Raw genomic sequence first — 12,872 nt, forward strand, 5'->3', positions numbered from 1 at the left:
AAGGGGAGGGGCCACAAAAGGGAGAGCCCCCCGCCCCCAAAAAAAAAAAAAAAAAAAAAAAAAGAAGGAAGTTAATGTAATATTTGATGGACAGGTGAGTGCTTAGGGGAATAAATGATCTCTGAAAATTTTGTGTGTTCCTAAAACATTTATTAAAGAATACATTTCTGTAGTGAGATATATGCCTAAACTACAACAATTATTTATTTCATTTTAACCTTGTTTTTCAAAGGAGCTTTCTTCTAATTCCTCTCCCTTACTTGTAAAGTTGAACTGACTTAGTGTTTGTAGTGTAGACAGATTTAAATATTTATGATTGGATAAGATTTCTTGCTTCTAATAGGCTAATGACTTTTTAAATAGATGTATCGTCACTTATTTATTGTTTTCTTTGATTAATGATATTAATAGATACTGCAAGGAGGTAATTAACTTTTTTTCCTAATTTCTATATATATGCAGATTATCTAAATCTGTATTCTATATATTATCTGTAGATTAAGAGTATTTTATCCCCTAAACCTATTTTATACTTGTCAGTGATAATTTAACACCACCGATCAAAATATTTTCCCTAAAAGCACTCTATTCCTCAAAAGGTAATTTTCCATTTTTTACTGTGGAAACACTTAGGAAAAGAAAAAAGCAGGGTATGGTGTAGACTGGACTTCTGTAACTCCTGTCTCTCCCTTTCACTCATCAAAACCGTTTTTCCAAAGCTGATTTTGGCTAGCTGTTAGGAGATAATATGAATAGAACAATTTATAGTTAGGAATAAAGCTTATTTTCATTTTTAAAATGAACCAATAATAATAAACAAAATTTTAATTAATAGAACACAGAGAATCTTTAGTGTGTTCTTGCCTGTCTCTCCATATCACACGTATATACCCCTTCCCAAGAGATACATTAGTCAACACTTTGAAATACCTCTTCCGAAAATTTAACATCTCATCGTGACATTGTTTTAGAAATGATGTGTTAATTTTCTCACATTATTGAGTGTAAAAATGGATAAATGTCATGAGCTGGGTTAAATACATGTAATGTACATATTTTTCTTGGTAACCATTTTCTTTTTCTGTCTAGTTAAAAGTCTCTCACTGTGGTAAAGAGCTAGCACCAAGAGAAGAGATTTAGATTTGGGTGGTATATTGTGACACCAAGGTTGGAAGGGTCCACTCAGTGCTGAAATAGAATTTAAATGTGGAATTTATAGATGGCTATAGTGTTCTTTGTAGAAAGGAGTCTGCGGCAGATGTTTAGATTTGGGTTGAACCAAACCACAATAGACTTAGCAAGATCCATCCCGTTCCCACTTCTTCTGAAGTTCATTTACCAAGTCTTGTTCCAAGGGCAAACAATACCATCTAGCTATATTTTGCTGTTATTTGCCTGTTAGCAGCATTTGCTCTATACATGGTCAAAAAGACTTGTGATAGGCCCTGATTGGGTGTGGCCTCTCCTAACTTAAGCAGGAATCTTTAACCCATGGTCCACGTTATAGCAGTAGGTGAATGGGCTTCAGAGGATCCAAGAATCTCCTGAAATGGCATATTCATAACATTTTCATCAGTTACACACGGGAGTGTATTTTCTCTGAAAACCTCAAGAATTTTGAAGAGTCTGAGACTTTATCCTACTTGCAAGCTAATGGCCTGCTACAGTTTAATGGTTGCTGGTAGAAGATGCAAAACCCCTGATTCAGAGATGAAGAAAAGTTTAATACAACGTTAGCAATAGCCAGGGTATCAACATTTAGTTCTGTGAGCCCCAGTTCCTACAGGATGATACAAAGAAGACTAGATAATACCTGCACATGCAGTAGCTTGGGTTATAAGAAGAACTCCGATCTTAGGGAACCTAAACCTTTTAGAGATGTCTCCCCTTTCCTATGAAGGGAGGAATGCTAGCTCTATCCTCCAAGGCTGTTCTCCATACACACAAACATTAATAGTTTGGAGCGAGGGACGGTTGGTACCTTGCCTGCCAGATGCAGAAAATGCAAGAAAACTCATGGAGACTTGTCTCTCAACAACACGTATCACTCTTATGGGGATTTTTATAGAAGGGATGAGAGGATCTAGTGCTGAAATAGTCCTATAGTTTAGAGATTCTTTGAGCTTAATGCAAGACGAAGTCAATGATTTGGAGAGAAAATAACCAAGGTTCCAAATATGTCATCTTTCCAAAATTGCGTATGATGCAGTATCTGAAGCTTATGTAGGTTTAGTTGATTCGGTAGTGGATGGATCCTCACGATGTTAATACATTCATATTCTCATGACATATTATATCACAGTAGATATCTGTCCTATTTTGTAAGCATGCTCTTTTCCTGGTTTCCTCTATTTATCCATAAATTTTAACTTGCTGAGAGTTCACATCGTGCCTTTGCATTATATCGTTTAAGTTTCTCTGTCACACAATAAGATAGGCTTTGCCAATATCTCCAATTTATAGATAAGGTCACAGTTAGTGAGGATTTGAAACTGGGCTCAAACCTTAGTTTGTGTTGACTTAGTATATGGTAGAGATGACATCCCTTTACCATACTAGCTTCCTTCTGACTCTTGTGGATTTATTTTCTGTTTTCAATCTTTATTCTGGGGCTTCTCCATTTTCTCACATCACCTTCATTCATCATAATGTTTTTCCCTTTTCTATACCACCCCACATGGATCCAACTGATGATATAGGTCCCATCTTATATATCGCCTTTAATACATTCCATTGACTTGTAGGTATTGAGTCTTTTTGCATCCCCAAATTATACTAGATCATAACCTTTCTTATCTTCTGATTTCATGGTAACTATCTCTGTAAAGCTAATGATCAGCCAAAAGTTTGCAGATCATACCTAGAATTATGCTAAGGTATTACATTAAAGACTGTTATGAGAAGATTATGATCTTATTTAGCAAGTTATAATCTGTAGTTCTATTTCCTGTATGGTTTTTATAACACTCAAATGTGAATAGATTTACATTTTGTGAGTTATGGTGGCATGGGTCATAATATATTCCCGTCTTTTGCATAGCATGGCACTTTTCTATATACCATAGTTTGTTGATGTAGCTCACTTAAAAGCCTTGCTTAAAATAACCTGTGGCTTCTAGTTAATTCAGATCCAGCTATAAATTAGGAGTTTACCTCCAATCAGTGCCCAATGACTTGGCACTTCGCTTTCTCCCTTTCTAGTGTTTTAGCCCAGTTTGTATCCCAATAGGATTTAACAATACCATTCTAACATAATTTAATGCAAATTCATTATCAGTACATGGTCTAACTAATGAGACCACTCAGATCCAAATATTCTCTATTGGATACATTCCCTAGTTATTCTCTGCAATGGGGATTTTTTTTTTTAAAAAACATCTTTATTGGAGTATAATTGCTTTACACTGGTGTATTAGTTTCTGCTTTATAACAAAGTGAATCAGCTAAACATATACATATATCCCCAAATGTCCTCCCTCTTGTGTCTCCCTCCCATCCTCCCTATCCCACCCCTCTAGGTGGTCACAAAGCACCGAGCTGACCTCCCTGTGCTATGTGGCTGTTTCCTACTAGCTATCTGTTTTACATTTGGTAGTATATATAAGTTCATGCCACTCTCTCACTTCATCCCAGCTTCCCCTTCCCCCTCCCCGTGTCCTCAAGTCCATTCTCTACATCTGTGTCTTTATTCCTGTCCTGCCCCTAGGTTCTTCAGAACCATTTTTTTTTTCTAGATTCAATATATATGTGTTAGCATACAGTATTTGTTTTTCTCTCTGACTTACTTCACTCTGTATGACAGACTCTAGGTCCATCCACCTCACTACATAACTCAATTTCGGGTGTTTTTATGGCTGAGTAATATTCCATTGTATATATGTGCCACATCTTCTTTATCCATATAAATGCCAATCAAATATCTGGAGATCATGCTAAAATATCAAACTGGAAGGTGCTCTTGAGGACGTGCCAGTGGGACATAGAGATTGTCTACCTGTTGGCAAGAAAATCATAATTCATCATCAGAATCTATTGTTAAAATTCTAAGTATTCATAACCAGAATAGAGTACTGTTAACCAAAATAATGGATGATAAAGAAATAAGTTATAGTTTCTTCTGTACTTGTCTTTCTATGTAGATTGTGACCTCTCTGGAAGGGAAGAACTTATTCTCCTTCATTTTGCATGCCCAGCGGTGAAACACATTCCTGGAACAGAGCTAGGGAATGAAGTAATGAATGAATTTTAGCTCTAATTATGCCTATTTCGTATTTGTGTTTCATTCCAAAAATCCTCCTTATCTGTCAGAAATCTACAAACACCCTTTGCATACTGCATGACCACTGATCTAAAAAATAAATTATTAGGGAAAATTAAACATTTTATAATTATAAAATTTTTACCAATGCTTAGAAATTTCTAGTGCATTCTGGGTTTCAGAGCTGAATTATTTACATTATCTGTTCTGGATTCCCTGAAGAGTATACCCCTGTAACTCTATAGAGAATAGTCTTAGGTTCAAGATGTGTCAGGACTCTCTATTAAGCAGAGGACCAAGAAAATCAGAACCAAATATGCCATTGATAGTTTCTTTACCTCCAAATGATAGCACCAAATGGGTGAATTCTGAAGCAATGGAATATTTCCAATTAGAATCATATTAAACCTATTTGATAGTCAATTATAGTTCTATAAAATTTGAATTTCATTAATTCTATATTTCACAAAATTGTACCTATAATAATTTAAGTTGATTAGACTAAAATTAAAAAATTCAATCTTGTAAAATAGAACAGATTACAAAGAGAGCTGACATCTTTCCAGGCATCTCTTCTCTAGTAGCACAGTTCATCCATCACATGGCCATGTGTACATAGTACCTATAGCAAAAATCTTTGCACAGAAAATCACATATAAGGATACAGTGAAAAAACCATGATTAATTTAGCTTTTTACCATGATTGATTAATAGTGGTGAAGGTTGTTACTTTCATTCAAACCAGTAGATGGATAAAATTTGATAAACTTGCTTGAACTTAATATATATAAAGAAATGAAATAATTAATGACTCTAGGGAAAGAATGGATCAGTAGTCCAAATATACTTATTCCTTTCTCTCTTTACTCTGAACATTGCTCACTTTCTCCAAAGTTTATTATCTGTAGTCACTAAATTTTGTCTTCAATGCTTATCAGGCATATTCAGATATATTGATGTATATCTTGAATAATTTTAGGAATAAAATTTAGCTAGAAATTTATTAATGTATGCATAAAGAAGCACATCTAATTCCCTGGAACCAAAATAACATCTGATACCTTGATGTATACACCTAAATATGTCCATACACACACACACACACACACACACACACACGATACACATGGCAACAGAGCTCTGCCCTATGACACAGTTAGAAATTCTATTCAGTGTTAATAATGAAATCTCAGTCTAATGGGCAAAAGCTTTCTATTTGCCTGATGAGAGCACTGAGTTCCAGAAACGAATATAACGATGCATGGCTATTTGGTCTGGTGCCCCAATGTGATGATGATTTGATTTATTTTGTCCGGATCTACTCTGGCTTCCCAACTCCAGATAAAAGTGGTCTTCGATATCCAATGTCTATTTAGAAAGATTGCTCTCTTTCTGAAAAACACGGACCATCTCTGGACTGTGCTTTTCCACCTGGAAAATTTGAGCAACTACACATATGTCTTACAGTTTTAATAATAATATGTTAACAATTACCGCTTATTGCATTATGATTTTGTGTCACAGTGATAAACTCTTTAGCACATTAACTTTCTCAGCATTTGAATTTGTAACTTATTTTTGATATCTTTAAGTGTTGCTCATTATAAGCATTTATTTTCTATTCCAGGCATTTATTTTACATGTGCGTCGTCTCTTAGAAATTATGAAAGCCGCAGAAGTTTCGGTTTGGTTGACTGAGTCACTCTGTTATCCTTCTGTCTCTCACTTTGGAGAATGTATGCTGCTTAATCTCGAATTTGGTCGTAAAATCAAAGGAAGCATTATAAGCTTGTGCAAGTTCTCATTTTCTCTTAGTTTTATAGGTTAGGACATTTTGTAGCCTAAATGTAGAAACTCTCGCTTTTGAATCGTTGCTGTTATACTCCCCGCTCCCCACCCCAACTCAGTACAGGAAAGCTTCAGTGTAGCTTACACATTTGACCACTCTTTCTAGGCTCCTTTATCTCAGACTCACTCAGCGTTTCCTTAACTATACTTCATCAATTCCCTTAAAGTCGGACCTTTCCAAGTGCCACCTAAAGGTTTGTTTTTCTTTTTGAAAAAACCTGTGACCCCTATTCTCTACTTTGATTTTTTTCTTGTTTTCTTATGAATTGTTTAAAATGAAAGCTCTCCTCTCCCCAAATAACTGAGTGCTTCCAGAAGTGTTAATACCCTCTTTCTCACCCCCATGAACTTAGCGTGACCTTCAGTTTTTCTTAGCCAACGATATATAGTCAGCTTCCTTGTATATCTCCACACTGGAGGTGACCTATTACCTATAGACACTTTCAGTCTTTATTTCCATAATCTCTTGGCAGCATCTGACACTTCTGACCACTCCTTCCTTTCTGTGACACTCTGTTCCCTTGTCTTGCATGATGCCATGCTTTTCTGGTATTCCTCCCAGCTCTCTGTTGTTCAGGGTTCTGGCCTGATTTCTACACACCTCATTCTCTCCTCCCTACGGGAGTCTACCACTTATTTCCATGGCTCATAAAAGCAAATAAAGACACTGACAACACCACACCTGTTAATTTTCGACCAGTATCTCTCCTGATCTCTAAATCCATATACACAGCTGTCTATTGGCCATAGCCATTCAGATGTCCCTTGGGCACTTCAAAATCAAAGGGACCCCACATTTAACTATACAGTACTTGCACACAGTATGTGCTCAGTTGTATGCCAAATGAGTGAGTGATAAGTAAATACACGGGCAGGAAATGTAGTCCTAGAACAGGCTCACAGCAGTGTGTCGTTGGTGATACTGCTATCTTGTTCTGTCACACAACTGGCAAATATACTGCTGTCTGCTTTGACCATTGAAATCTGGCCTATCTTTCTGATCTTTCTTTTGACCTCCTGGTTTCTGAACACTCTACTTATTTTGATCAACTCTTAAACTTGTTTACTTATGCCTTGATGTTTCTGTTCCTAAACTTTTGCTTTACTTCTTATCTTATTCCCCAGAAACCACAAATCCTTTATTTCTGGATCTGGCTCAACTTTTGATAGGAGATGCCGGGTATTTACTAGGGGTGTGTGTGTGTGTGTGTGTGTGTGTGTGTGTATTTGCATGCTTTAACAGTAAATCAAATAAAGACTCCAAAGATGAGTAATGACCTTAAGTCTAGTAATGTTAAGTTTGGACAATTGAAATAAGCTAACCCTTCAGAAGAACTATATTTTCATTTACAGGAGTAAATACTTCATGTACCATGATTGTATTGTCATTTTGCCATTTTTAGACTTCTTTTCTTTTGTGAAATCTGCAGTTTGCATGAATGGTGTTCAAGTCTCTGGCAGACACAGACTTAATTATGACTGTGATAGTAGAGGAGACAACACGTTCAGTGAGAGCCCCAGGAATATGCACATGGTGCTCGGTTTAGAAGCCTTGGGCAGGCTTCATTTCCTCAATAACAGCATCACCACTTTCTGTTGAAATCCCTGAGTATCTTCAGGTTTACAGAGGTGAAAACCCTCTTTTCTGAATTCACCAAGTAGTAAGTATGAATGTAGTACTATTATCTATAGTCTTTCTTGGCTGAAGTATACTCCACAAAAAGGGGATATGCTGACTGAAGCCAGGTAGCTTATGAAAGGGACACCCCATGTACATAAGGGATACCCCATGTCTAATGTTTTATGTCAGTTTTCATTTGCATTTTCTGTGAGTAATGATTAATTGTTGAATTAGGTAGAATCTGTAGCTCTTCCTATCCTTCCAATTATGTATCAGGGGGCTTTGGAAGGGAAGGGGATACTGGTTATAAGATAGTAATCAGACACATGGAAGAACTTTAAAATGGAAATCATCCAAGAAGGTTTCCTTACTTTTATGTTTTCTTTATATTTAAATAGGTTTTTTTTTTTTCATTGACTTAAATATCCTTTACAGTCATTAACAAACTCATGTAATGAGTTTGGAGAGAAGCAGGAAAGACAATGTTTATTACAGTAGTCATGGAGAAGATATAACTTATTATATGGTTATATCCTTGAATATTTCCTGGAACAGGAGAAAAGTAAAAGTAAAATTCTGCATTAACATGTAAAGAATCTGTTCAAATACAAATGGAAACTAAAGAGACGTATCTCTTCCTGTGCCCCAGAGGTAGTTGGCTGAGACAGCTTCTCAGACAAATCACCAAGAACACCACAGTGGAATGTCAAATTATAGACGTTTTCTTTTTTGGGGGGTGGGGGAAGCAACTATTCTATGCACTATTATAGCTTTTATTAATTCAAAAATAATAAAATGATTTTCCTTATTATTCTGTCATCTAGTCAAAGCAGCCATACATTTGTTTGAGTTTTTAAGCATTATTTTGGTCCTTTACTATAGAATATAATCTTTGCTTATCCATGAATTTTATTCATACAAAATGTATACTTATGTGTTTAATGTAGAATTAGGAAAAAGCAGAGGACTTATGTAAAATGTAATAGCGATCCTTTAAAAAATAGTAGGAGAGGAAAACCTGTAGTAAGACGGTTTCATTTAATCCTAAGAACCCCGACAGCAGTATATTGTGTTTCAGTTTGTTGTGTTTCCCCCAGCATGTGTGTTTAAACATACTCACCAAACTCTGGAAGTATTTAGAGAAAGTTTGTGCTGCTTAATTCCCCACATAAATGGTAATTTCATGGCAGTTCTTGAAATAAACATTTTTAAACTTGAAATTGTTTGTTACTATTTCCATTACAGAAACAAATATTTAAAACCCAAAGTAATATTTTACCAGTAATTTGAAACCTAATAACATTTCTCTGAAAAATGTGAATTCATATCTGATTGTAGTGATGCCATTTTATGTCGGTTCTGCTCTGTTTCACACTTAATCTGTATAACATGTTGTGATAAATTGCTCCATGTCTCAAAATGAGGATGCCCCTGGGTTATTCATAGTGTGAGGATTGTCTGATACCTTATGTGGCCACACCCTCCATCTTCAGCATCATCGTGATGAAAGCAACATGTGTTGAACTCTTTCTGTGTCTCAGGCCATGTGCTAAGAGCATTAAACACATTATCTCATTTAATTTCCATAGAAACCCTCTGAGGAAGAGATCATACCCCCATTTTATGGGTGAGGAACTATGTCTTCTCTGCTAATCAGCTGTGGTCTTACTTAAATTCTTTTAGAAAGCTACATTTTAGTGGTAAATAAAAAGTAAAAGAATAAAGAGAATGGTTCAGAAGTTCAAATACAGAACAGCATATGATATTCAGTTATCAAAGTGTAACATAAGTTAAAATCCTCTTAAGTAAATAATGAAACACAAATATGAAACCCCTCACATAATTTTCATTTGCAGTTATGGAGTCAAAAGAAGCAATTAGAAGAAAAAAGAAAGCTTTTTTTTTTTAAACAAATATTTTGCTACAGTGGTGTGTTGCTTCCTGATGTCATTGAGAATCTGTGTGACGCTATTTGAGATTAGGGCCTTACTGTGTTAAAGGGAGGGAGAGGACAGGATGGTAATGAAATATTTTGAAGGTCTTCCTACCTGTAAAGGAGGATGTCCCCCAAAATGAATTGGTTAATTAATGTTGGTTTGAATTGAAACATATAAAGACTGATGTTTATTATTGAAGTTGTTAAAAATGAATTTTGAAATTATTAAGCGCTACTGATTTCAAACTGCAAGTAATAACATCAGCATAAAGTTAGAACTAGACAGAGCATTTACTAAATGATTAATAGGGGCTTCCCTGGTGGCACAGTGGTTGAGAGTCCGCCTGCCGATGCAGGGGTCACGGGTTCGTGCCCTGGTCCGGGAGGATCCCACGTGCCGCGGAGCGGCTGGGCCTGTGAGCCATGGCCGCTGAGCCTGCGTGTCCGGAGCCTGTGCTCCGCAACGGGAGAGGCCACAGCAGTGAGAGGCCCGCATACCACAAAAAAATAAAATAAATAAATGATTACTAAATGATGAAAAATGTTAAGAAGAGTTTGTATTTATAAATGGAAATGTTTTAAATGCAAGCATTAACAAGAGATAGATTACCAGCATTTTATGAAATCTGAAAGTATACTAAAGTTTAGGAGTTTATATCACAATTCTAAAGTACATATTTCCTTCTAATTCAAGATTTCTTCATCTCCTTCCCTTCTGAAAACGATTTATTGTTTAAATGGGTACCATCCAGTGATTTTTCTCATTGTTAGTGATGATAGGTGATGATCCTGAAGAAAGTCTAGATAGAATTTAATGATAAAAACGACACTTTCGGGCTTCTCCGTGGCGCAGTGGTTGAGAGTCCGCCTGCCAATGCAGGGTACACGGGTTCGTGCCCTGGTCCGGGAAGATCCCACATGCTGCGGAGCGGCTGGGTCCGTGAGCCATGACTGCTGAGCCTGTGCGTCCGGAGCCTGTGCTCTGCCATGGGAGAGGCCACAACAGGGAGAGGCCCGCGTACCGCAAAAAAACAAAAAAACAACCACCAAAAAACCCCCGACACTTTCTGGGGCTAAAGAAGTTGCTTTAAAAATGCAGGCAGTTCTGAATGCAAATAAATAATGGCAAAACAGGTCTTTTCTGTATTTTCTGTAATAAACCCCATGTTAGCTATCTTTTAGATTTTAAATACAGAGTAACATTTGATAAGAGGAGCTTTGCCAAATGGAGAGAAGACAGCAGATAAGGACATTAAACTGAAATAATGAGCTGCTAAAAAGGATAATGGTTCAGGCTGTTCCAAAGCAACTTGTGGGGGAAAAAAGAAGAGAGAAACTTTGAAACTGGGTTCTTCAGCTTTTTCGAAGAATGGTCTCCTTTTACCTCAAGTGCTGACTGCAGGGAGAGGGCATAGAGTGGGTATGACTTGTATAGCTGACACTGAGGCGGGTGTACTGAATCCCTAAGCACACTTAAGGATGTGGTGGCCCGCAGCTTCCAACCAGCCCATCTCCTTCCCTGGGAAGAACCATTTAAGAGACAGAAGCAGTCATTGGTGCTGTGATCAACTTTGAAGTTAGGAGAGAGCTCCCCATTTTGATGTTTAAATTAATTTTACGTTTGAAATTAATATTCAGTATGTAGCTAGAACTTAGTACATGATTCAGTGAGATAATGCATGGAAAATGCTTTGTAGATTATAAAGTTCTACATAATAAATACCAAGTAATATGAAAATTGCATGGCATAAAAAATCCTAGTATTTAGGACTTTTGTTATTGTTACAGAAAAAAGAAAAATAGACTGGGGAGGCGCTATGGTTTGGGGGGTCTGAGATGCCATTCATTAATGGAAGATGCAGTTTTTCACTGTATATTCTTCCTCGATATACCTGAAAATTGTGTTCAATAGTTATTTTGCCTTCACTAAAATGTGAGTTCCAAAGTGATCACACTTATAAAAATAATGATGGAATATGGACAAAATGACTACTCCAAAACAATATTGTCCCCAACTGGAAAATTTTTTTCAGCTTTTTGTTTTACTTTTTTTTCAACATTAAAAAATGACAAACACTCATTGATTTATTCTAGACTCTGTGCATTATTCATTCCATATTCAACCCTATGGGATAGGTGTTATTGTTGCCATTTTATAAATGAGGATGCAGCGGTACAGAGAGGTTAAGTAAATTGCCTAAGGTCACACAGCTAGTAAATTTTATAGTCAGGATTCCAGCCCAGGTCCCCTGGATTCCAGATCCCAGGTTCCTGTCTTATATACCAGATATTTTATAGTAAATGTGCTGAACTCCCCGCACCCCATTATTTTGACTATTTAAGTTAAAAAATGCAGTTGTACATATGTACGTATATTGTGTTGTAAATAGAAGAGAAGGAAATATCTCAATGAAGACATTTAAAATTCCATATGAGTAGAGGAAATCCTGAAGATTTCATGGGAGCATCTGTTGTAAATCAGGTAGCCTATTTATTCTGCCAGAGAAGGAGTTTGTACGTTTAAAAAGGTGTAATTAGGGCTTTCTTGGTGGCACAGCGGTTAAGAATCCGTCCGCCAATGTAGGGGACACGGGTTCTATCCCTGGTCTGGGAAGATCCCACATGCCGTGGAGCAACTAAGCCCGTGCGCCATAATAACTGAGCCTGCACTCTAGAGCCCACGAGCCGCAACTACTGAAGTCCGCGCGCCTAGAGCCCGTGCTCCACAACAAGAGAAGCCACCACAATGAGAAGCCCGCACACCGCAACGAAGAGTAACCCCCGCTCGCCGCAACTAGAGAAAGCCCTCACTCAGCAACGAAGATCTAACGCAACCAAAAACAAAATAAATAAATAAATTTATATATTAAAAAAGTGTGATTAGAGAAGCATAAAGAAATGGCAGTTGTGAAAATCTAACAGTATTTAAAAAATTTTTAATATATGTGCCATATAATGTAAATGTATATAAAATGTTTTGATTTGAATCATTGGTGCTAAAATTCTTAGGATGATCCAGGTTGGAGTCTTATATATGTATTAAGCTATATTATGTCAATGAGTTTACCAGTTTTATACTTGGAATATATTTATGGACTACATTGTTCCTAAATCCAATAATAAAGTATAAAAATGGTACATTTTCAAGTTTTAAATCACATTACTTTTCATAACCAGTACACTTATATAACAACGTTTATTATCTAACG

The sequence above is a fragment of the Neophocaena asiaeorientalis genome, unplaced genomic scaffold (assembly GCF_003031525.2).
Source record: "Neophocaena asiaeorientalis asiaeorientalis breed wild unplaced genomic scaffold, Neophocaena_asiaeorientalis_V1.1 scaffold83, whole genome shotgun sequence".
Lineage (NCBI taxonomy): Eukaryota > Metazoa > Chordata > Mammalia > Artiodactyla > Phocoenidae > Neophocaena > Neophocaena asiaeorientalis.